Below are 24,675 nucleotides of genomic sequence, written 5' to 3'. Positions count from 1 at the left end.
TATTAACCCCATCCTTGCTCAGGGCTGACCCCTGTGACAAACCCATGTAACCCATGTTAACTCAATCTGCCAAATTGCCAATGAAGAGGTCACCATTTGCAGATGAGAAGGCTGAAGCCAAGTGAGGGTGGGGCCTGTGCTCACACAGTCCTCATGAAGAGGGAGGAACTGGCGGTAACTTGGACTCACTGGAGGAGTCAGGGAAAGGCTCAGGCACAGCCGGGGTCAATGGGAGATGACAAGGAAAGGGGAAAGGGAGAGGTCTGCCCAGGGCCTCAAGGGCCCCATCACTGACTCACTGGTGGGATGTCTGCCTCTCTGTCTCTCTGTCGCACACCCTGCTTGGTAATGGATGTCGAGAATGCAATCCTCACATTACCTGTGGAAGTGGTGGCGTGAGGGAAAGAATGGGGAAATACCACAGATTCATCCATTGGCATGAGGTCCACCAGCAAATGTAGAGGTTCCTACCTCTTCTTCCCCCTTGAAAGAATTTTTTTCAGGCCAGGCATGGTGGCTCACGCCTATAATCCCAGCACTTTTGGGAGGCCGAGGCAGGCAGATGGCTTGAGCCCAGGAGTTCAAAACCAGCTTGGGCAACATGGCAAAACCATGTCTTTACAAAACATATAAAAAAAATCAGGCTGGGCATGGTGGCTCATGCCTGTAATCCTAGCACTTTGAGAGGCCAAGGCAGGTAGATCACTTGAGGCCAGGAGTTTGAGACCAGCCTGGCCAACATGGCAAAACCCTGCCTCTACTAAAAATACAAAAATTAGCTAGGCATGGTGGCACATGCCTGTAATCTCAACTACTTGGGAGGTTGAGGCATGAGAATCGCTTGAGCCCAGGAGGTGGAGGTTGCAGCGAGCCGAGATCACACCACTGCACTCCAGCCTGGGTGACAGAGGGAAACTCTGTCTCAAAGAAACCAAAACCAAAACAAAAAAATCAGCTGGGCATGGTGGCATGCACCTATAGTCCCAGCTACTTGGGAAGGTTGAGGCTGCAGTGAGCCGTGATCGTGCCACTGCACTACAGCCTGGGTGACAGAGCGAGACCCTGTCTCAAAAAAAAAAAAAAAAAAAAAAGAATTTTTTTCAGCAAAGACTCAGCAGGACGGCAGTCAAGGGCTGGAGGGGGTATGGGGGATTCTGTATACAACATGAGCCTCCCCATAACTGGAACGTGTCCTTATCCTGATGGGTAGAGGGTCCCAATGTGTGTCAAGGAAGTGGGGCGGGCCTTCCCTCATGACTGAGGCCCAGGCCAAGGGCAGCTGAGTCAGTCCCTAGACACAGTTTCTGGGGAGAGCCTTCCTTTCCTCTGTAGACACGGGCACAGCACCTAGTAGCATGCATAGGGGTCTGGAGCTGTGGATCTAATTCAGCAGGGACAGCCAGCTGCCAGAAGTAGTCTCTCTGCGTTTGTCTCTCTAATACTCTTTTTCTTTCCCTCTATCTTCTCTGTGTCTGTTACTTTCTCTCTCAGACATGGGGCTGGGTGTGACCTCACTCATGCTATGTATGAGGGCCCTTGATCAGTTTCTTCTGAGGGTATCATCCTCTGACATGGATTTTTCTGGGAAGCAGTTGGGAGGATACCTTCTGAGTCTAAGGGATTGTCCAGGAAAGGCATATTCAGCTGCAGAGGGGCTGGAGGAGTCTCTGGGCAAAACCAGGAGCTCTTCCCTATGCTTTGAGTGACCTGGGCCTCTGGCCTCTGAAAGAAGCATAGGAGCTTCTCTACTAAAAACTTTCCCATGGCTCACTCAGAGTAAGTCAAAGTCCTTGCCATGGCCCAGAAGGTCCTGTATAATCTGGCCCTCATTACCTTTCTGAGCTCATCTCCCACCTCTTCCAGCAACACTGGCCTCCTCACTGTGCCTCACACATGCTAGGCAGAGTTCTACCTCAACACTTTTGCACTGGTTCTTACCTCTGCCCAGAATGCTTCTCTCAGATATTCATCTCCTATTGAAATGCCAATTTCACATTCTCAGAAAGATCTTCCTTGGCCACTCTTTCTAGATAGGATCCTCCCCTCTTCTATTTCACTACCCTGACTTAATTTTCATTACAGCAATTACCACCACCTGACAAATTACATGCTTACATTTTTGTGCCATATGATCCCAATAGAATGTAAGCTCCATGAGGGCAGGAGTTTTTGTCTCTTTCCACACAGCTGTATTCCTAACACCTGTAACAGTGCCTGGCACATGATTTGGACAGAATGAATAAATTAGCAAATGAATAAACCAATGCAAAATTCTGGTGAGAGATATAGCTAGACAGGTTGAGGATTCTGCTAGGGCACATATTCAGGGGTGACAGGATTTATACGGCCTACTCATTCTCCTTGGGGGCCCCTGAGAGATGGCCCTTTCCCTAACAGAGCTTGAAGGTCCTGCTGTCCCTCTCACCCATTACTGACAGTCAAGGACAGACACCTGGCCCGCATCAGGCCTTCTGAGCCCAGTCAGGAGTTCCATCCCTCCTGCCCCTTGGGGGACTGTGGCTGGGTTCCCAGGCCAGCAGGGCCCCCATTAGATCTATTCTGCATTACCCAGGGATGGACAAGTGAGCACAATGCCCAGCACGTGGTAAACGTTTGATGGTGGACGCTGCAGGAAGGTAATGGAAGTCTGCTGCTTAGGAACACTTTTCTCCTGTTCAAGATTGCAGTGAGTATGCAGTCAGTTTTTGTCCTGACTTTGCCCTCTCACCTTCTGGGGACCAGCCTGGAATGGTCCATGGGCATCTGCATCCACTAGCTGTTCCTTGTTTGCACCACCAAGGGGCGCGCGGGATGGAACAGTTCTGCCCTGGGACGTACCATTGAGGGGCGCAGAGGAAGGACAGTCCACTCCGCCTGTCCATTTTGGAATAATCCCTTGTGTGCGACAGCACTAAGGGTCTCTTTAAACCCACGTGTAGCATCCGTCACAGTTCCTGCCCCGTTAGGTCCGTCCCTACTCGCAGCACTCGGTTCTCCCAGCCCGTTCGAGGCATCATTTTCACTTTACCTCCACCCCTTCGTTTCTACATAGTCAAATCCCGCTGGGGACCGCAAAGGGGCAAGCGATTGGCTCCAAGATGTGAAGGGCGGGGTCGAGGGCCGTCCCGGGCGGTGATTGGTTACTGCGAGAGTGCTCCGACTAAGCTTTTCCGGGACGCGGAGTGGCTCTGGATGGACCGGCTAGGCCCTGCCTCCCTCTTCGCATCTCTGGTTCCCATTGGCCTTCAGTTCGTGACAGACACGATGATGTGGAGCTGAAGTTCAGGCAGCGGGAGCGAGGAGGGTGCGTGGCTTTTGATGCAGTGGAGTTCTTTGGCCTACTCACCAACTGACAGTCCCAAAGGGGCTGGAGATGCCACCCCGGCAAAGTTCGCCCTAGTCATTTGCTTCACGTGAGCTCTTTCAGTCTTGTTTACCCTTAATTCGGTGACAAGCCTAGTCTGGCGCTTTTGGCACCGCACCACCGCTCCTCCCGCTACACTCAATTAATGTCCAGGGAGCGGTCTCTGAGCTTGTTTGGTGTTTGCCTAGGAAGTAATGCGGGTGAAGCAGTTTGGGGGATGTGCATCTTTAGGCATGACATCTCAGATGCTGTTTGGGTATATTTGATCACTCTGGGCCATTTGGGGTCCAGATTGTGTCTGAATGGGATATTTTATCTGAGTGGATTTTGTGTGCCTATGTGTCTGGATATGCCTTCTTTTCTTCTTTTCTCTTGTTTGTTTTCAGAGTCTCGCTCTGTTGCCTGGGCTGGAGTGCAGTGGCTGATCATGGCTCACTGCAGCCTCATACTCCTAGGCTCAAGCTATCCTCCCGCCTCAGCCTTCTGAGTAGCTGGGACTATAGGTGCTCACCACCATGCCCGGCCAAGTTTTTTATTTTTTATTTTATAGATACGGAGTCTCGCTATGTTGATCAGGCTGTTTTTGAACTCCTGGCCTCAAGTGATCCTCCCACCTCGGTCTCCCAAAGTGCTGGGATTACAGACATGAGCCACCGTGCCTGGCCTGGGTGTGCATCTTCTGAGCTTTTTGGACATTTGTGTCCCTGGGTGTGAGAGCTGTATGTAGGTGTCTGCACCCCAGGATGTGAAGTCTCTGAGCTGTTTGCAATTCTGGGTCCCAAGTTGTGATGTTTCCCAGCTGGTGTTGGTGAGGACCATTTTGCTTAAGGTATAAAGTATCTGAGCTGTTTGGGGGAGGGAGGGGTCTCTGCCCAGAATGTAGGTTCTCTGATTTGTCTGGGGACTTTATCTTAAGATTATGTGATGTTTCTGAGCTATTTGAACTTCTGTTTCTGTTTTGTATTAGTTTGGGAGGTGTCTAAGTGGTTTGGGGGGGTCTCTCTCTAGGGTGTGAGATATCTGAATGGTTTTAATTTGTTTCCCAGAAGGGAGAACCTTGGTCTGTTGTGTGTGGGGGTCTTTGTCACAGCATGTGTGGTCTCTGTTCTGTTTGGGGGTCTGTGTCAAGTTGTGGGGTCTCTGTGCAGGGATTTTGGAGTCTGTTTCAGGTTATAAGATTAGTGAGCTCTTTTTGATGTCTTTGAGTATCTGAGCTGTTTAGGAGTCTGTGTCTCAGGAGTGAAATTTCTTACCTTTTTGGCTGTGAGGTCTCGGTCCAGGAACTGTGGGTTTTGGAGGCTGGCAGACGTGATTTCAAAGCCTGGAGCCCCCAAGTCCTGATTGTGTGACATTGGGCAAGCCACTTGTCTCCTTGAACCTCAGTATGTGTCATAATCAATAAAATGGGGCCAATATCCATCTTGGAGGGCATCTGTGCATCTGTGCAATGTGTGTAAAGGGCCCCACTCCAGCCATCCTTCAACAAGAATTTCCTGAGCGTCTGCTGTATATTTGAGTACTGTTCTAGGTTCTGCGGATACAACAGAGACCAAAACCAACAACATCCCTGATTTCGTAGAGTTGGTCAGTAAATGTATAGCACATCACAGAGTGGTAAGTGCTACATAGAAAGTTAAGACAGCGGCTGGGCGCAGTGGCTCATGCCTGTAATCCCAGCACTTTGGTAGGCCGAGGCGGGCAGATCACCTGGGGTTGGGAGTTCGAGACCAGCCTGGCCAACATGATGAAACCCCGTCTCTACTAAAAATACAAAAATTAGCCAGGCGTGGTGGCAGACACCTGTAATCCCAGCTACTTGGGAGGCTGAGGCATGAGAATTGCTTGAACCCAGGAGGTGGAGGTTGCAGTGAGCCGAAATCACACCACTGCATTCCAGCCTGGGTGACAGAGTGAGATTCTGTCTCAAAAAAAAAAAAAAAAGAAAGTTAAGACAGGGTCAGGTAAATGGGTAAGTGGGCAGGATGTTGTTATTTTATTCAGGGTGTGTGGGGAAGGCATCCCTGGAGAGGTGATGACTGAGCAGAGACCTGGAGGCAATGAGGAGCAGGCCTTGCGATTACCTGAGGGAAGAGCATTCCAGGCAGAAGGAACAGCAAGTGCAACAGCCCTGGAGCAGGGGAAGCACCTGGTGGGTCCGGGATCTCAAGGATGTGTGATGGTAAAGAAAGGCTCATCCCAGGTTTTGACATGTGGCACTCATTGACAGGTGCCTGGTGTCCCCATCTCTATTTCTCCCACAACCTGAGAGGGAGGTGGGGTTCTCCCATGTCACAGATGAAGGACCTGAGGTTCAGAGAAGTGCCCTGAGCCTGCTCTCCTGCTCACACCTGAAATTCCTAAAAGAGGGATGCCCTTCTATTGTGCCATGGGAGACACAGGGCTTGAGCCCACAGCTGGAGGGAAGGTGCCATCCACACTGAATGTCAGTCAGCCAGCCAGCCAGTAGAAATTATTTATGATAATACGGGAACCATGGGCAGCACGACATTTCTACTTCCAGTGGGAAGGCAGGACTTTAGGAATGAGAAAGGAACTGGGGTGGAAGAGAGAGGCAGAAAGGGGAAGGTGGGGGACAGTGAGGAAAAACACACTGATTGAGAAGGGATCCTGGGGACTTCTGGGATGGTGATCGACCTTGAACTATATGGTTGTTACATGAATGTGCAGCTTATTGCTTGTCATTAAAACATACACTTAATGTTTTATACACTCTCAGGCAAAAAAAAAAAAAGACTCACAAGTGAAGCAGAGTGCAGTGGGAAGTGGGAGTAGGGTGAGTGTCCCTGACTCCTGCACACAGGTTCGCAGCGCCCCGACCTCCTGGTGTGGACCACGCAGCATAGGCGGCCTCCTTCCTGCAGAACCTCCCCTGGGCTCCAGGTCTTGCCTTCTATCCTGGAGACTCCAGAAGCCCCCTCGGGCCTGTTTGTGGAGATTGTCTGGTGGGAAATCCTCTATCCTGTGCTCCTGACGCCAGCCATGGAGCAGGAACACCGCCTCTTGAGATAGACAGGATCTGCCCATTTTGTCCTCAGATGTTGGGGTCCATCTCCCCTCAGGCCTCATTTACACCCACAATAGCCCAGGACACATGGGCTTTGGGGCCTGGCAGTTTTCATAAAAGCCTGGAACCCCAAGCCCTGGTGGTGTGACCTTGGGCAAGTCACCTGTCCTTGACCAGCCTCAGTTCCCCATTCATAAAGGAGGCTAATGCCCGCCAAGCAGGGTAGGTGCGGGTTTTGGTGAAAACGTGTGTACTGCCCTCCTCCCGAGCCCATGGTAGACGGGTCTAGTAGTCGAGGCAGGGTAGGAGCAGGGGCTGGAGTGACACTGGCAGGGACTAAATTGCCCTGGGTCACACAGCGGGCAAATGGCTTCAGCTCTCTCTGCCTCCCTTTGCTCGTCTGTCATCAGGGTACTAACTTTCCCTCCTCACAGGGTTATGTGAAGGAGAGGTGAGACAACTGGTCAGTCACCGAGAGCAGTGCCGGGCACAGGGCAAGGCTGAGTACAGGCTCACTGTCATCTCCCTGGCTGGAATAGGTTCTAGCAACAATGACATGGATGTGTTTGGGGGGCCACTATTCGGCCTACCACATGCCCTCTTCCTTGGCGAGCCTTGATGGTGACTGTCATTGTCCCCATGCTGGGGCCACAGAGGTAGACAGATGGTCCTTAGCCTCCAAGAGAGTGAGTGCCCACCCTGTAGAGGAGAACAGCATGTCGCAGGCAGTTCACAGAGCGATGCCTTTTATATCACTATTGTGATGGTTAGTTTTAGGTGTCTGCTTGACGGGGTTAAGAAAAGCCCAAATAGCTGGCAAACCATTATCTCTGGGTGTGTCTGTGAGGGTGTTTCCTGAAGAGACTGGCCTTTGAATCAGTGAACCGAGGGAGGAAGATCCGAGGGAGGAAGATCCGAGGGAGGAAGATCGGCGTGGGTGGGCATTGTCCGATCCCTCGAGGGCACAGGTACAAGAAGAAGGCGGAGGAAAGGGGAATTTGCTGTCTTCTGGAGTTGGGACACCCCGTCTTCTCCTGCCTTTGGACATCAGAACTCCAGGTTTTCAAGCCTTCAGACTCCACGAATTATGCCTCTGGCTGTGCTGGTTCTCAGGCCTTTGGACTCAAACTGAATCACACCATCCACCCCCCGGCTCTCCAGCTTGCAGACGGAGATGGCGGGACTTCTCAGCCTCTACAGCCACGTGAGCCAGTTCCTATAACAAGTCCCCTCTTTGGTTCTGTTTCTTGGGAGAACCCTGACTAATACAACCATCCATACCAATACTATCAGTATTCACCTCACCGTGATTCTGTACCAGACACTGGCTGACCACCTAACATGAATCACGCTTTTCTCACCCAACTCCGTGACTGTCAACTCTACTTCTATCACCCATTCACAGGTGAGGGCCTTCTGTATTCTCATCAGCCCCAGCTCCGAGCACAGTCCTTTGCAGAGGCCTTCCTGGTCCTCCTCTTCCTCCTCCTCCTTCTGACCAGGGCCAGCATCTTATCTTTCTCTTCTCTTCTCTTCTCTTCTCTTCTCTTCTCTTCTCTTCTCTCTTCTCTCCTCTTCACTCCTCTCTTCTTTTCTTTTCTTTGACAGTCTCACTCTGTCATCCACTCTGGAGTGCAGTGGAGCGATCTCGGCTCACTGCAACCTGCACTTCCCAGGTTCAAGTGATTCTCCTGCCTCAGTCTCCAGAGTAGCTGGGATTACAGGTGCACGCCAACATGCATGGCTAATTTTTGTATTTTTAGTAGAGATGGGGTTTTGCCATGATGGCCGGGCTGGACTTGAACTCCTGACCTCAAGTGATCCACCCGCCTTGGCCTCCCAAAATGCTGGGATTACAGGCATGAGCCACCGCACCTGGCCAGAGCTAGCATCTTAGTCTCACAGTGGCCCCTGCTCATACTGTCCTCAGCCCTCAGCCCTGCTGTCACCCACCCACATCCTACAACCCCTCCACTTCCTCTTCTCCGTGTCTATTGTTCAGGGTGGGACCAAGTCCAAACCTGAGCTTCCTGCTAAGTCCAAGTGACCTTTTCCTTTCAGTCAGGGAAGTCTGACTGAAGCCTGTGGTCCCACGGTGAGGTCTTGGTGTCTCCAGGCACAGTGCAGCCACGTTGCAGTGATATCCACCTTTGCCAGCAGGGGGCATCTCATCTCCAAGACCAGGAAAGCCTCAGAGAAGACAGAGGAACAGTCTTAAACATTCACTCCTGGTGGGGTCATAGGCATCAGGGTGCATGAGCTCCAGGCTGGGTGTCCCTTGGAGCTTCCCTCTCTGCATGTGGACAGGTAGGGGCAGCCTAGGGCCAGGTTTTAGTGCTGTTGGGGTAATCTGCAGATGGCTTTTCACTCCTTCCTACTTCTCCTTGTACCAGAAGCTCATTTCCATGGCTAAAGGAAAATTCTCATATAATTTTATCTTCCTTTTCTTATTTAATGATTGCATTAAATGCTTTCTTCTACAAGATGCACTGGCTCTGAGGCAGGTCAGGCTATAGGTTGGCTAGTCCTGAGGGCACCGGCCTGGATCCTGAAGACACTGGAGACAGCCCCAACAGAGCCTGGGGCTCAGGAAAAGGCTACCAACCCCCCAGCCAGATCCTGGCCAGCTGCCGGCTCCGCCTCCACCCTGTCCTCTCCCAGGGCCTGAACTCTGGGTCTAGAAGCTCCAGGCCTGGTGGTCTGGGGGAGACAGGGACCAGGAGGATCCCTCAGAAGAGGAGGCATCAGACAATCTCCGTACGGCTTGAGGCGGTGCACAGCTGTGGAGTGAGGCACAGCCCACCCAGCACAGGCCCACTGACCTGCTGTGCAGCTGCAGGCCCAGCTGCTGCCTTTTACAGCGCTCGGTCTCCTCACCTGCGCAGTGAGCATCATTATACCCCCAACATGCAGAAGATGCTCATGAATGGAGGGGAGCTGAGGTGTTAATAAAGCAGATTTGGCCCAAGAGGAGGAGGAGTGGGTCAGGGTTGGTGGGGAAGGACGGATGCGGCCACCTCAGGGACAGTCAGGGGCTGCCTTCCTGGAAGTACTCAGGACAATCAGGCGAGGGAAGTTCTGGGGTTGTGAGCAGAACCATGGTCTGGGGACCAGGCGAGGTTATCTCTATAGTGTTCTGGGGTGGCCACCTGCTTTGTCACTGTTCCTTCCTGTTTGTCGTCATCTCTGCCTATGGGTGCCCCGAGATGAGCCCAGTGAGCTCACTGTGAGTTACTGCAACCCACATGCAGTCATTAGAGCCGTGCGTCATCATCACAACAGCTACCAGGTTAACACTTGGGTAATTTATCCAAATAATGACTCACCTGTTCTGACCTGATTTGGATGATATGCCATCATTTAGTGTAGCCATAGTTTATTCAGTCATTCTCCTGTTGGATGGTTAGTTAGTGTTTGATTTACTTTTTGACTATCCTGACCTGTGATGAGAATTCTTGTACATGCAATAATGTTCATAGAGTAACCCTATTTGTAATAGCTAAAAACTGGAAACAACCCAACTACACACCAATAAGAAGTTGCATAAATAAATTCTGCCAGATTCACACTATGAATTACTGCACAGCTATGAGAAGGAATGAGCTAGACCATACAGAGACATAACATTAGGTGAACGAAGCCAGATACAAAAGAGGATATGCTATGTGATTCCCTTTCTACATGGCTCAAAAGCAAATAACAATAGTGTTTAGGCATACATATGTCTGTATTATAACAGTTTTACAGAAAGCAAGGATTCTAACCTGTCCGATGGGCAAATTTTCTTAATTTTTGAAATTATACAGTAAAATGGACACTTGAGGTATAGTTCTATGAATTTGAACACATGTATAGATAGATATAACCACCATCACAGTCAGTATCCAGAACATATGCATCACCCCAAAGAACTTCCTGGGTTCTTTGTGCTGCTCTTGTATAGTCACTTCCTTCCCCCACCCCTAAGCCCTGGCACCCACTGATCTGTTCTCTGTCACTATACTATTGTCTTTTCCAGGATATCATAGAAATGGAATAATACAGCCTGTAGTCTTTTGAGACTGGCTTCTTCACTCAGCATAGTCCCCTTCCCTTCCCTTCCCTTCTCTCCCCTCCCCTCCCCTCCCCTTCCCTCCCCTCCCCTCCCCTTCCCTCCCCTCCCCTCCCCTTCCCTCCCCTCCCCTCCCCTTCCCTCCCCTCCCCTCCCCTTCCCTCCCCTCCCCTCCCCTGCCCTTCCCTTCTTCTTTTGAGACACAGTCTTCTCTGTTGCCCAGGCTGGAGTACAGTGGCGTGATCTCAGCTCACTGCAACCTCCATCTCCCAGGTTCAAGCGATTCTATTGTCCTGCCTCAGCCTCCTGAGTAGCTGGGATTACAGGCGCACACCACCATGCCTGGCCAATATTTGTATTTTTAGTAGAGACGGGGTTTCACCATGTTGGCCAGGCTTGTCTCAAACTCCTGATCCGCCCGCCTTGGCCTCCCAAAGTGCTGGGATTATAGGCATGAGCCACTGCACTTGGACCCTTGAGTTTCCTTCAAATTGTTGAATATATCAATAGTTCCTTCTTTTTTCTGAATAATATTCCATTATATGTGTGTAGCAGATCTTGTTTATCCATGCACCCGTTGAAGGACATCTGGGTCATTTCTAGTTTGGTACAATTATGAATAGAGCTGCCATAAACATTTGTGCATGGATTTTTGTGTAAACATAAATTTTCCTTCTTCTAGGATAAATATCCTGGATGTCCAATGTTTCCAACATCATTTGTTGAAAAGACTGTTCTCTTTCTGTTGAACTATCCACAAAAATAAGGCAAATAGATTTTTTTTTTTTTTTTTGAGACAGGGTCTTACTCTCTCACCCAGGCTGGAGTGCAGTGCCACGATCACGGTTTGCTGCACCCTTGGCCTCTCAGGCTCAAGCAATCCTCAGCCTCCTGAGTAGCTGGGACTACAGGTGTACACCAGCACACTCGGCTAAGTTTTCTTATTTTTTGCAGAGATGGGGTCTCACTCTGTCACTCAGGCTGGAGTGCAGTGGCATGATCATGACTCACTGCAGCCTCGGCCTTCTGGGCTCAAGCCATCCTGCCTCGGCTTCCGAAAGTTCAAAGTTATTTTGACTGTTGTAGCTCCTTTCCCTTTCCACATAAATTTTAGAATCAGTTTGTATCTATAAAAGATCCTGCTGGGAATTTAATTGGAATTGCATGAAATCTGTACATCAGTTTGGGGACATCATTCCTATAATGAGTCTGTTAATCCATGAGTACAGTACGTCCCTCTCTTTATTTAGTTGTTCCTTTATTTCTTTCATTAGCTTCTGATGGTTTTTAGCATATGACTCCTGCACATGTTTTGTTAGGTTTTGAGGGGCAGCTATTGTAAATGGTATTGTATAGTTTTAAAAATGTTTGTTCCAAGCAGTTCATTGCTAGTCTATAGAAGTGCTTTGCTTTTTGTTGTTGTTGAACATATATCCTATAATGTTGCTTAACTCCCTTGTTCATTCGAGAAGTATTTTTTATAAATTTGACAAGATTTTCTATGTTGATTATAATAATGTCTGTGAGTTGGAGTAGTTGTAGTCCCTCCTTTCCAATCTGTAAGCCATTTATTTCTTTTTCTTTCCTTTTTAAGCTGGTTGGAACTTTCAGTACAATATTGAATAACAGGGGTGAGAATGAGCAACCTTGTTTGGTTCCTGATGTTATGGAGAAAGCAGTTAGTCTTTATTAAGTATAATATAAGGTGTAGGATTTTTTTTAGTTGCTCCATATCAAGTTAAGCAAGCCTCCTTCTAATTCTGGTTTGCTGTTTTTTTTTTCTTTATGAATGACTGTTGAATTTTGTCAAAGGCTTTATCTGTATCAATTGTTGTGACCATGTGGTTGGAGTTTGCAGTTTTTTTTTGGTATATTAATATGGTAGATTGCATTGACACATTTTTGAATATTGAAACAGCTTTGCATTCCCAAGATAAATCCCACTTGGTCTTGATGCATTATCCTTTTTGTATATTATTGGATTTAATATTAACCAAATATTTTCTTGATAATATTTTGTTGAGAATTTTCTGAATCTATGTTCATGAGAGAGATTACACTATAGTTGGTTTTTTCTCAATGCTGTCTTTGTCTGATGTTGGTGTCAGTGTAATGCTGACCTTATAACATGATTTGGTAAATATTTCAACCATCAATTCCATCTTTTTTTTTCTGCAGTGATTTTATTTATTTATTTTATTTTTAAAATTTTATTATTATTATACTTTAAGTTTAGGGAAGTCAGTGTGGCGATTCCTCAGGGATCTAGAACTGGAAATACCATTTGACCCAGCCATCCCATTACTGGGTATATACCCAAAGGATTATAAATCATGCTGCTACAAAGACACATGCACATGTATGTTTATTGCAGCACTATTCACAATAGCGAAGACTTGGAACCAACCCAAATGTCCAACAATGATAGACTGGATTAAGAAAATTCCATCTTTTAATAGGTATACATCTATTTAGATGATTGGTTTATTTTATTATTATTATTATTATTATTTTTTTTTTTTTTAGTAGAGACGGAGTTTTGCCATGTTGGGCAGGCTGGTCTTGAACTCCTGACCTCAAGTGATCCACCCACCTTGGCTTCCCAAGGTGCTGGGATTACAGGCATGAGCCACCATAGCTGGGCAACGATCTATTTTTGAGTAAGTTTTGGTGGTTTGTGTCTTTCAAACAATTGTTCTATTTTCATCTAAGTTGCTGAATGTATATGCATTCATATACTTATGAATTAGTATTCATTAGTTATTCATAGTATCCTTTTCATTTTTGTGGGGTCTCTAACTTGTATTAAAGTTTTCAAAGAACAAGCTTTTGGGCCATTGATTTTGTCTGTTCTTTTTTTTTGTTTTCAGTCTTATCGATTTCAGCTCCAATCTTTATTTCCCTCATTCTGCTTACTTTGGGTTATTTTTATTTTCTTTTTCTAGTTTCTTAAGGTAGAAAGTTTCATAATGGGTTTGGGTCCTTTATTTTTTCCAATATGAACATGTAATGGTATAAATTTACTCCCTACACTGATTTACCTGCATCCTGCAAATTTTAATATGTTGTGTTTTCATCTTCATTCAATTTAAAATATTTTCTAATTTCCCTTGTATTGCTCCTTGACCCATGGGTTATTTAGAAGTATATGGATTGTTTAATTTCTAAGTTTGGAGATTTTCCTGTTTACTTTCTCTTATTCCTTGTTTTTTTTTTTTCCTATTTTGATCAGAGAGCATGCTCTGTATGATTTCAGTTATTTTACATTTGGTAAGATTTATTTTGTGACCCAAGATATGAGCTATTTTGGTGAAGTGTCCATATGTACTAGAAAAGAATATATGTCCTGATGTTGTTATGTAGATGGTTCTGTAAATGTAAATAAGATTCAGTGGGTAAATGGTGTCATTCAGTTCTTCTATATCCTTGCTAATTTTCTTTCAACTATTTCTATATATTACTGAGAGAGTATTGAAGTCTCCAACTATAATTATAAATTTGTTCATCTTTTCCTCTATGTGTGATTTTGCTTTTGTGTGTGTTTTTTTTTTGTTTTGTTTTTTGTTTTTTGAGACAGAGTCTCACTCTGTCACCCAGGCTGGAGTGCAGTGGTGCGATCTCAGCTCACTGCAACCTCTGCCTCCCAGGTTCAAGCGATTCTCCTGCCTCAGCCTCCTGAGTAGCTGGGATTACAGGTGTGTGCCACCACACCTGGCTAATTTTTTAGTACAGATGGGGTTTCATCATGTTGGCCAGGCTGGTCTCAAACTCCTGACCTCAGGTGATCCGCCTGCCTCGGCCTCCCAAAGTTCTGGGATTACAGGCGTGAACCACTGTGCCCAGCCTGCTTTTGTGTTTCGAAGGTCTGTTGTTGGGTGCTGGCAGAAAAGGGTTAATAATATAGGAAGCCTGAGACTTCCCTTAGAAGGGCCTGCTTACCATGTTGGCCCTTGCCAGGCATCAGGGAACTTGGATTTGGGAAGGATTCCCATGATTCCCTTACTCTGCCAAAACTGTTTGTACAAAATATAGTTTATGCTGCATAGGTACTTTCATTCTGGAAGTCTGGAATCTTGGCACATGCTAGGCAGAGGGTGCCTGCGTGACCAGCCCCCAGTAAAAGTCTTCGACACTGAATCTCTAGTGAGCTGCTCTGGTAGAAAATATGTCACATCACACATGTCACAGTTGATTTCTGGAGGAACAAATTCTGTGACTTTCCTAAAAAAGGACTCCTGGAAACTTGGGCTGGTTTCCTCAGGACATTGCCCCATACACTTTTTTGTCTGTGCTGATATTGCTGTATACTTTCATTGTAATGAATCTTCACCAACATGAGTCCAGCTATATGCTGACTGTGAGTCCTCCCAGCAAATAATCGAAAATGGGAGTGGTCTTGGGGACCCGTGACACAGTTGTGACAGTGGTGGGATTTGCCAGGATGAGCCTCACTCACTAAAATATGGTGAAAGCCTTGTTTGAGTAAAGAAAGGATGAAGGAGTAATGGGTGATGAACCTTTTGCGCTCAGGTGATTATGGCCTCACACACGCTGTAAAACAGCAGCTAGCTGTTGTCTCTTGTGAGAGGTAAATGTTAGTTACAGAATTTAAAAAGAACACATCCAACTCTGGGAGACTTGGATCACTGCATTCCTTGGCGTCTTTTGCCATGCCGGAGATTGGGGGGGTGGGAGCACAGCCAGGTCAAGATTTTGGTTTTTGTCCTCTCTTCCAAACAGAAGAAAGGGCCTGGGAATTCACAAAAGTAATGTTGGGGTGGATGAAAAATGTTAAAAATTTGGGTTTCTGTCTCCAAGCGGGAGGGAAAAAATTAAATCAGTTCCCTGGGCTGGAGCAAAGCTTAGATAAACCAAAGGGAACAAAAAGAAAAATTTCTCCAGCCTTTTCTTCAGCTTTGCTGCTGCTACTGCAGCCCCTCCCAGCCTTCCAGACAGAATCTCCCCTGGCAGCTATGATGTTAACCCTATAATTGCAATGAAAGCCAAAAAAAGGAATTAAAAATGGCTTTTTTGTTTTATGGCTGCTGCATCTGGATGTATGATAAAATTGATGTGAAATGCTATATACTTATAATGTTATAAATGCTAGAGGGACCACCCCCTTCAGGGAAGGCTGGAGGGGAAATATTTTTTCTTTTTTATTTTGAGACAGGGTCTCACTCTGTTGCCTAGGCTGCAGTGCAGTGGTGCGATCATGGCTCACTGCAGCCTCGACCTTCTGGGCTCAAGCAATCCTCCCATCTCAGCCTCATGAGTACCTGAGGTCACAGGCATGTGCCAGGATGCCAGGCTAATTTTCTTATCTTTTTGTAGAGATGGAGTTTCCCTGTGCTGTCTAGGCTGTTCTTTAATTCCTGGGCTCAATCTGCCTTATGTTAGTCATTTCCAGTGAGCCTGTAAACGGCCAAGGCCCTTGGCTCCTATACAACAAAGGACTAATAGCCTGGCTTTGCTTCCCTAACTTTTCTCCTGGTGCACACACCTTGGTAAGGCACTTTGACCATTCAATGCAGAGCTATCACCAGCAAAGCTTTGAACTTTTCCAGCCTGCTCGTGAAATAAATGATAGAGACAAAAGGGATAAGAAGTTATGCAAACCTATATAAATTTGTTTTTAAATCTGGAATTTCATCCTGATCAGTTTCTGAACATGATGTGTATTATTGGTTGATTTATTAAAATTTTTTTCTCTGAAAATTCTTTTTTCTCTCTTGCATATGACCATTTCAGAGAAAAGATCTAGAGGACGGTAGATGATAATTAAAGAAATGGAAAGGTCTTTTTTTTAAAGAGATACTTGGTTTTATTTAAAGTATATATTGAATTACATTGAGTGTCTTTATAGTATCTATTGAGATTATTATATTTTCCTTTAACTGATTAATATATCGTTACTTACACTAATTGACTTTCTTTTTTTAAATTATTTATTTATTTATTTTTGAGATGGAGTCTCACTCCATCACCCAGGCTGGAGTGCAGTGGCTTGATCTTGGTTCGCTATAACCTTCGCCTTCCAGGCTCAAGCAATTCTCCCACCTCAGCCTCTCGAGTAGCTGGGATTACAGTTGCCCACCACCATGCCCAGCTAATTTTTGTATTTTTAGTAGACATGGGTTTCACCATGTTGGCCAGGCTGGTCTCGAACTCCTGACATCAAGTGATCCACCCACCTCGGCCTTCTAAAGTGCTGAGATTACAGGCATGAACCACCACACCCAGCCTTTTAAAAAATATACTTATAAGTTTTTAAAAATTTTATTTATTTTTTGAGATGGGTTCTTGCTGTGTTGGCCAGGTTGGTCTTGAACCCTTGGCCTCAAGCAGTCCTCCTGCCTAGGCCTCCCAAAGTGCTAGGATTACAGGCATGATCCATTGAGATGATATCTCATTGTAGTTTTGATTTGCAAGAAGTGGAAAGTTTTGATTTCAGATTAGTACACACTGGTTTTCTAACAATGAAGAAAACACAAAACCTGACACATGGAAAGAGTCAAGCCAGAGAGAGGGGACATTAGTGATCTCTGGTCTTCAAATGGTTCATGAAAACCTTCCCCTTTTCCTGAAAAAAAAAAATGCTCCTCATTCAGCCTTCCCAAATTGCTGTGAGTATGTTGAAATCACAAATCAATTGTGACTGCTGAGTGCACAGTTGCACCTGACAGAGCTGCAACTAGGGGACAGTAGGGGCAACCCAGCTCCTGAGCCATGCAGAACATCTACAGATGTCATCCATGCTTGTGAAGAGGAGGAACTGGTGTCAATGGTTAACAGAACCTGGACTGACTGCCTTCTGTCAGTCTCTCAGAAAGCAAGGACACAAATGAGTTGTTTGGACTGGACGAGGAACCCTAGAGGGAAAGGTCCCACAGTGGGAAGCCACACTGGGGGCCTTGGCCAGCTCCTGTCTGACTAATGTACGTCCTGCTGGGGGTGCCCTAACAAGGGTAAAGTCTTGGTGTCCAGGGGTACCACGTGTGCCTTCTGGGATTGTACTTGCAGGTGCGCCCTGACTATTCCATCACTGCGTCATCCCTGGAAGGCATTCATGTCAGCTTCAGCTTCCTGGCCAGATTGGTGCTGAGCCTGAAAAGGAGACTTGGGCTGGACAGAAAAAGGTTCATACACAATCTTAGTTAGGAAGTCACCTGCCTTTCTAAGATAGACCTTCATGGTTACTGGGATTTGTATTAGTTGGCTGTGATGGTAAACTTGATGTGTCAACTTGGCTTGGCCACAGTACACAGGTATTTGTTCAAACACCAGACTAGGTGTCTCTGTGAAGGTGTTTTTTAAGATGAGACTAACATTAAAATCAGTAGACTTTGAGTAATGCAAATTATACTCCATGATGTGGCTGGGCCTCATTCAATCACTTGGAAGTCTTAAAGAAAAAAAAAAAAGACTGGGATCCCCCCATGAAGAAAAAATTCTGCCTCGAGACTGCCCTTGGATTCGAGCTACGTCACCTCTTCCCTGGGTCTCCAGCCTGACATTCTGCTCTGCACAATTTAGACTTGCCAGCCCCCACAGCCTCTCTCTCTCTCTCTCTCTCTCTCTCTCTCTCTCTACCCCCCCACCTCTCCACACACACACACACACACACACACACACACACACACACACAGAGGAACCCTAACCAAAAGGCTGCTTACGTCTGGGACCCTTAAAGGGCATAACTGAGATCAGTACTTTGGTCTCACTCTGTTGCATGGCTCCTAAGGCAGAGGCCTATGACATTCTCCTCCCACCCTCTGCAGACTGCCAGCTATGGGGCTCATCACTGTGACTCAGCGTTTGGTCATCCAACCATGTAGAGATCACTACAATTCCACAAGTGTTCTCTGCCCTCTTTCTGTCTGTGAGGTCCTCTATCCCATCCTGAGGACACAGGGATCTACTGGGTATGTTTCCAACCTTCCAGGAGAGACCACAGAGCCTGGTGAGGGAAATATACCTGCAAAGAGAAGTTCAGTGCAGTAACAGCAATGGGCATAGCCGGTGTGTTCACCAACTAATGAGAGCTCACACTGCCAACATCTCCTGCTTGATTTTCCCCATCAACTAACAGCTTATCGTGGAAGTGATCCCTTTGGTAGGTAAGTTGGATTCCCCTCATTGTTTCCCCCAGGCATGCAGCACTACAAAGCAAATTGATATTGGTATGTTGTGTCAGTGGAATCCAAGAATGGAATGCCCTGCAGTGATGTGATTTCTAAAGCAGTCAATAAGTCTTTGTAAGTTTCCAGGTGAAGCAACATACAAGCCCCGCACCCCACCACCCAGTTTACAGGGAAGTGATATATATGGAAAAAAATCCAGTTTATTTAAGACTCTGGAAAAAGTTGTTTGCCTCCCTGTAACCTTCACTCTACAAATGCCAGTAGCCGCTTCCAATCATTTGAACACCCAAAGCTGCCCTTGGAAATTTCCAAAATGCCCCAAAATGGGCAATGATATTCTGACTATAAACCACAAGTTTAGGATTTAAAAGAAGAATCCTAGAACTTCTTAATAACATCAAAAGTATAGGAATGTTGCAGTCGGTACAGAGGAAACAGCACAGTAACATGGAGAAGGACACAATGTTCCCCAGGAGGGGTTGCGGGAACCTTGTTCCTCTGTGTTGCTTTCTTGTGATAAGAAAGTGTTTCAGTGCCAGCTGGGGTGTGTGGTGAAGCTTCATTTCAAAGGTCAACACTGCCATGGGACATTGATGCTCAGGATGGTTCTGTGGTAGTCATGGCTCTGGGATCCTGGGACTGGTGTCCTTCTCAGCGAAGACAGCCCTCTCCAGGCTGCGACATAGGAGGAACAGGCCAGGCTAGGTCGTCAGGCTGCCAGGGACAGGTGTGTGCTGTGGGAGAAGGAGAAGGATAGCTGAAGGGAGGAGAGGGGAGACGAACTCCTTAGGTGAGGGGCAGGTGTCTGTTGGTGAAGGGAAGACATTGGTCCTAAGTCCTGACATTGCTCTAGGCTCCCGTTGAAGAAAATGACGGTGCAAGAAGGAAACCAAGGCTGGTGGGAGGGGGACAATAGCTTGCATCTCCTCCCATCCTATGTGTTCAGTGGTCCCTAAGGGAAGCCCATGCCATTTTGGGATCTAAAAGGTCATTTCCTGGCACACCTTCATTCACTGCCCATGAAGAGAAGGGATTTGAGATAAACTGAGGCCTTCAAGGAGAAAGGCCAGTAGGAGTTGTGAGGCCTTCTCAAAAGTCCCTCTGCCCTACCCTTATGGTGAGTCTCACACTGCACTCATCTTGTCCTGTGTTGCTTTGCTCTGAGGTTGCTCTTCTCCACCTCATGTCTGTCCTGGGAATATTTTTCTGAGTATATTGCAGACAGTCTTGCTACCAAAGGGATTTAATAAGGTTTCTGAAAGTTCCCTAGGCTGGCCAGCAAATTTCCAGATCCTTGGACTACATGAGACTCACTGGGTGTGAGTTCTGGAATCTGTACTTTTAAAAGATCCTAGGTTCTAACTTTCATGGAAACGTGTCTGAGCAATACTAGAGCAGGAGAATAGTCTCCTTTCCCAGTGACACAGCTTCTTTCTCCTTTGTGAAGGTATAGAAGGGATAGGTTTGGTGTGTTCTCTGATGTACAAACCCAAGACCTTCAGGTGAGGAGACTGACACTGACATGCTGCCTGGTATGGTAATGACACACTCAGGGCACCGTTTCCAAATGATACCCAGACCAGTCCTTTCAAGTCTCCATCTCTTAAAGATTTCTGAAGAAATCAAATGTCTATTGCCTGTGCAGTCCCATGCTATAAAATTCTAAATATTTTGCAGTAGCCTTTGGATCTTACTCTTGATTGCACTAATATGCAGCACAGTAGAGTTTTCGCGATGCCTGTGGCTCTTGGCTCCAGCACTCACTGCTGGGTGACACCGAGAAAGTTCCTTAACATCTCTGTGCTTCCTTTCTCCATTAGTACCATGGAAATACTACTAGTAACGTCATCTACTTCTTGGGGCAGTTTAGAGCACTGACTGTGTGAGGACGTGTACAGTTGTCTGGACAGTCCCTGGCATATGGTCAGTTTCCAATAAATTCTAAGCTGTTATTGTTGCTGTTCCCGCATTTCCCTGGGGCATGTTCTGGAGAGACAGATGTCAAGTCTACCTTTGACCCCTTGGATGATGTTTAGATTATCTCTTCAGCTCTTCTGGGACTCAAGGTCTGAGTCTGTGGGGCAGGGGGAGGGCATATTTTATTAGCATAATGAATATTCAGCTCTCCTTACAGGGTATCGTGGAGCCTAAATGCAATGCTGGAGTTTCATCATCATGAGCTTGTATGGAAAATTTGAATGGAAATTTCTCTAGGAAATTAGAACTCTAGTGACCTCTTTGTGTAACTTGTATAATGCTTGGACAAGCAAGTGGTCACTGGGTAATGATAGCACAAAAGCATATAAATTTTTAGAAATAACTTAAAAAGTGAAATTTAAAGGCCAAAAATTATATGGATTATTCTATTGCTATTAGTTCTATTAAGTCCAACTCTCCTCCATCGAATTGTGAAGATCTGAATCTGATGGAGATATGAAGCTGTTAGTTGAATTTTCATTAGTGGCATTTTATTTTTTGTATAGTATTCACCTCGTCTGTTGTATCTTGTGTTGATTACTTCTTTTTTTTTTTTTTTTAGACGGAGTCTCGCTCTGTGGCCCAGGCTGGAGTGCAGTGGCGTGATCTCGGCTCACTGCAAGCTCCGCCTCCCAGGTTCACGCCATTCTCCTGCCTCAGCCTCCCGAGTAGCTGGGACTACAGCTGCCCACCACCACGCTCGGCTAATTTTTTCTATTTTTAGTGGAGACGGGGTTTCACCGTGTTAACCAGGATGGTCTCGATTTGCTGACCTCATGATCCGCCCGCCTCAGCCTCCCAAAGTGCTGGGATTACAGGCATGAGCCACTGCGCCCGGCCGTGTTGATTACTTCTACCATTAATGTTTATTGTTGGCTAGGCATGATGGCTGACACCTATAATCCCAGAATCTTGGGAGGCCAAGGCAGGAGGATTGCTTGGGCCCAGGAGTTCGACATCACCCTGGGCAATATGGTGAGACCTTGTCTCTACAAAAATAAAAAAATAAGCTGGGCATGGTGGTTCATGCCTGTATTCCCAGCTACTCAGGGGTCTGAGGTGGGAGGATTACTTGAGCCCAGGAAGTCAAGGCTGCAGTGAACCATGATCACACCACTACACTCTGGCCTGGGCAATGGGAGTGAGACCCTATCTCAAAAAAGTAAATTCATTTTCGATCTAATGAAAGATTGATGGTACTAGTATTTTCTGAGCTAAGTCATGAGAAGATGGTATCAATTTATTCAGATCCAGAGTCAGAGGAAATGGGCAATGGGGAAAGAGAGTGGAATGTGGAGGGGAGGTGAAGGTGTGCGGGGCAGGGAGAGAGGTCTGGGGCAGACAGGGGCGAGGAATAATGGGGAAGAGCAGAAAGCAGAAGTTCAGAGATGTGAGAATAAAAACTCATACTTCTGGATACTTACTCTGGGGCAGATGTTTTTAGTGCACTCTCTCTCTTCATTTACATATATACATATCAAGATATATATATATAGTGCCACAGGCATCATGAAAACTCTACTGTCCCTGCCCTTGCAGGCAATGTGACTTTTGGCAAGTTCCTTAGTCTCTTAACCTATGTGTCTCAGTTTCTTATTCTGTAATAAGGGACGATAACATTAACAACACACTAAGTGACTGTTATTATATATACATATTTATATAATGTAAAAATAGTCATATTTCGATAATACAGGGTGTTGAGTCAATACCAGGAAAGCACAAAGATGGCCTCTGTTCCATATCAAGCTTTCTGTATGTGTTTGCTACCATGGATGTTCGCAGCAACATCCTTGTCACTGTCATTATGGGAAATAGCTTTGGTATAATATTAAACAAAACAACAGATGCAGTATTATAAACACACTACTTGTTCTCCAATCTCATAATTTTAAAAAACATGCATAGAAAAAAGCCTGTAAGGGAATGCACCACATTTGAAGTGTTGTTCTCTAAGTGGGAAACTCGATCATTTTGAAATAACATTCCTTTCACTGTTTTACTTGCGTTTTCTTCCTTATTATTACTCAGCCACTGTTTCTCTAATAATTTTTTTTTTTTTTTGAGATGGAGTCTTGATCTGTTGCCCGGGCTGGAGTGCAGTGGCATGATCTTGACTCACTGTCACCTCTGCTTCCCAGGTTCAAGCAGTTTTCCTGCCTCAGCCTCCCGAGTAGCTGGCATTACAGGTATGTGCCACTTGCCTGGCTAATTTTTGTATTTTTAGTAAAGACCAGGTTTCGCCATGTTGGCCAGGTTGGTCTCGAACTCCTGATCTCATGATCCACCCAACTCGGCCTCCCAAAGTGCTGGGATTACAGGCGTGAGCCACCGCGCCTGGCCAATAATTTTTAAAATAGATGTTCTGAAGACTCATTCTTTTAGGTATCTTGAGGATTAGGGGTAAAAGGTGTTTCGATATCCTTATCAGAAGGAAAACCAGTCAGTGACCCTCGGGGGCAGCATTTAATACAGAAGGAAGGTTTGGGGTAGGGTAGAGAGGGGCAGCGGGGGAGGCAGGGTGGTGTGGATGGAAGGTTAGCTGAAGACTCCAGGCATCCTGAAAAATGCCACAGTTGGTACATGTTGAAAGAAACCAAAACACCCGCATGTCCATAAGAGGAGGCTGCTGTGCTATCGAGATGGAGATCTTTATGACGTCTCCTTAGACCTTTCCTCTCCTTCGGCTCCAATGGCGCAATTTGGCAGCACATGGACCTGGCAAGGCGCTGCTGCTGGTGAGCTGTACTGAGGTCAAGGCCTGGCCCACCTGCCGCATTATCACTTCAGAGAGTGGCCTGGGGCACCCGTCTTGGTATCTGGAAGCCTACAGTTTCAGATCAGGGTAACGGAGAAAACACATAGTGCAATAGTTAGACTCAACGCTCCCCCAGTGACGCCATCAGTGCAAAGCGAGAGGCACATATAGGTTGTTATGATCATTAGTTTGGGATGAGCAGGGCTGGGTTGGGTCATTCCCTGAAAGAAGAATTGGGGAAGTGAATGCCAGTGTGATCTATTACATTACTAGTGCACAAGCGGCTACGCTTCTGTTTCCTAAGTTTGTTTTTCTGCTGAGACAATGGCGTGCTCCATTACTGTGGTGAGAAGCCGCCCTGGCCTGAGGTGTGTGCGGGAATGACTGCACCTACTGATGAGCATTCTGAAGATTCGCCAAAAGCTGTGACAAGGGGGAACTGCCAGCATACAGCTATGAAGGCCTCTGGCTCTTAGCACCCACAGACCCAGAAAGCTCTTCAGCCTGGCTGTGCATCATGCCGTTGCACCTTCGGGAAGCTTTGAGGCCACCCTCGAGCTAAAGTTTTGGTGCCTTTCAGCCTCCTAATGCAGGTCAGCGTGGCTGCCCAGAAGCTGCCCACTGATCTGAATCAGTGCCAAGGGAATATGTGTGTGTGTGTGTGTGTGTGTGTGTGTGTGTGTGTGTGTGTGTGTATGTGTTTAACAGAGAGGGAGGGCGCAGTGAGAGAAATAGTGAAAGAAATCGACCAGGGCTTGCTCTGTGTTGCTTCTGACCTGAGGAGCTAACTGCCTTTGCTCATTCCCGCACGTAGGCCAAGCTAACTATGGGAGGAATTTAGTGTAGGGTTTAACTTCAAAGCAAGGATGATAATAGTCCCTTTTGGAACCCAGCCCCGAGGAGATGAGAAGGGTGTACACACAAGCGGCAATGTTGTGTGAAAGGTTTACGGGAGCACTGTGACCTGACCAAGGACAAAGATGTTTTGCAACCTCCCCGGGCTCCTGTTGACACCTAGATGTCTGTGGTCACCATTCTCCTTCTGACCTCACCCTTTCCTGATTCTCCCTTGCCTGTAAAAAGAAGCTTGAGATTCATGCCCCTTAAGATGGCTCCACAGGACATAAGTCCATCATCGTCTCGGCTTGCTGGCTCTCTGAAATAAAGTCACTTTTCTCTGCCCAGGAGGTGGAGGTTGCAGTGAGCCATGATCAGGGCACTACACTCCAGCCTGGGCAATATAGTGAGACCCTGTCTCAAAAAAAAAAAAAAAAGACTTCATTTGTTGAACAGTCATTTACCAAGCCCCAAGTATGTTCTAGGTACTGTGCTGAGTGTCTGGGGCATACGATAAAA

The 24,675-nt window shown here is 46.6% G+C and overlaps 1 protein-coding gene across 1 annotated transcript in view; it reads left to right on the top strand.

Moving 5' to 3' along the window:
* The first annotated feature begins 3,247 nt into the window (after positions 1-3,247).
* Positions 3,248-24,675, top strand: part of LOC129475006 (protein FAM156A/FAM156B) — a 53,661-nt gene continuing 32,233 nt past the window's right edge. The window contains exon 1 of the mRNA XM_055266814.2: positions 3,248-3,413. The gene's annotated coding sequence lies outside the window, so the exon portion shown is untranslated. The remainder of the gene's footprint in view (positions 3,414-24,675) is intronic.

The sequence above is a fragment of the Symphalangus syndactylus genome, chromosome X, assembly GCF_028878055.3.
Source record: "Symphalangus syndactylus isolate Jambi chromosome X, NHGRI_mSymSyn1-v2.1_pri, whole genome shotgun sequence".
Taxonomy (NCBI): domain Eukaryota; kingdom Metazoa; phylum Chordata; class Mammalia; order Primates; family Hylobatidae; genus Symphalangus; species Symphalangus syndactylus.
Note: the sequence above shows the minus strand (reverse complement) of the source record. Positions and strands in the feature narration are given on the sequence as shown.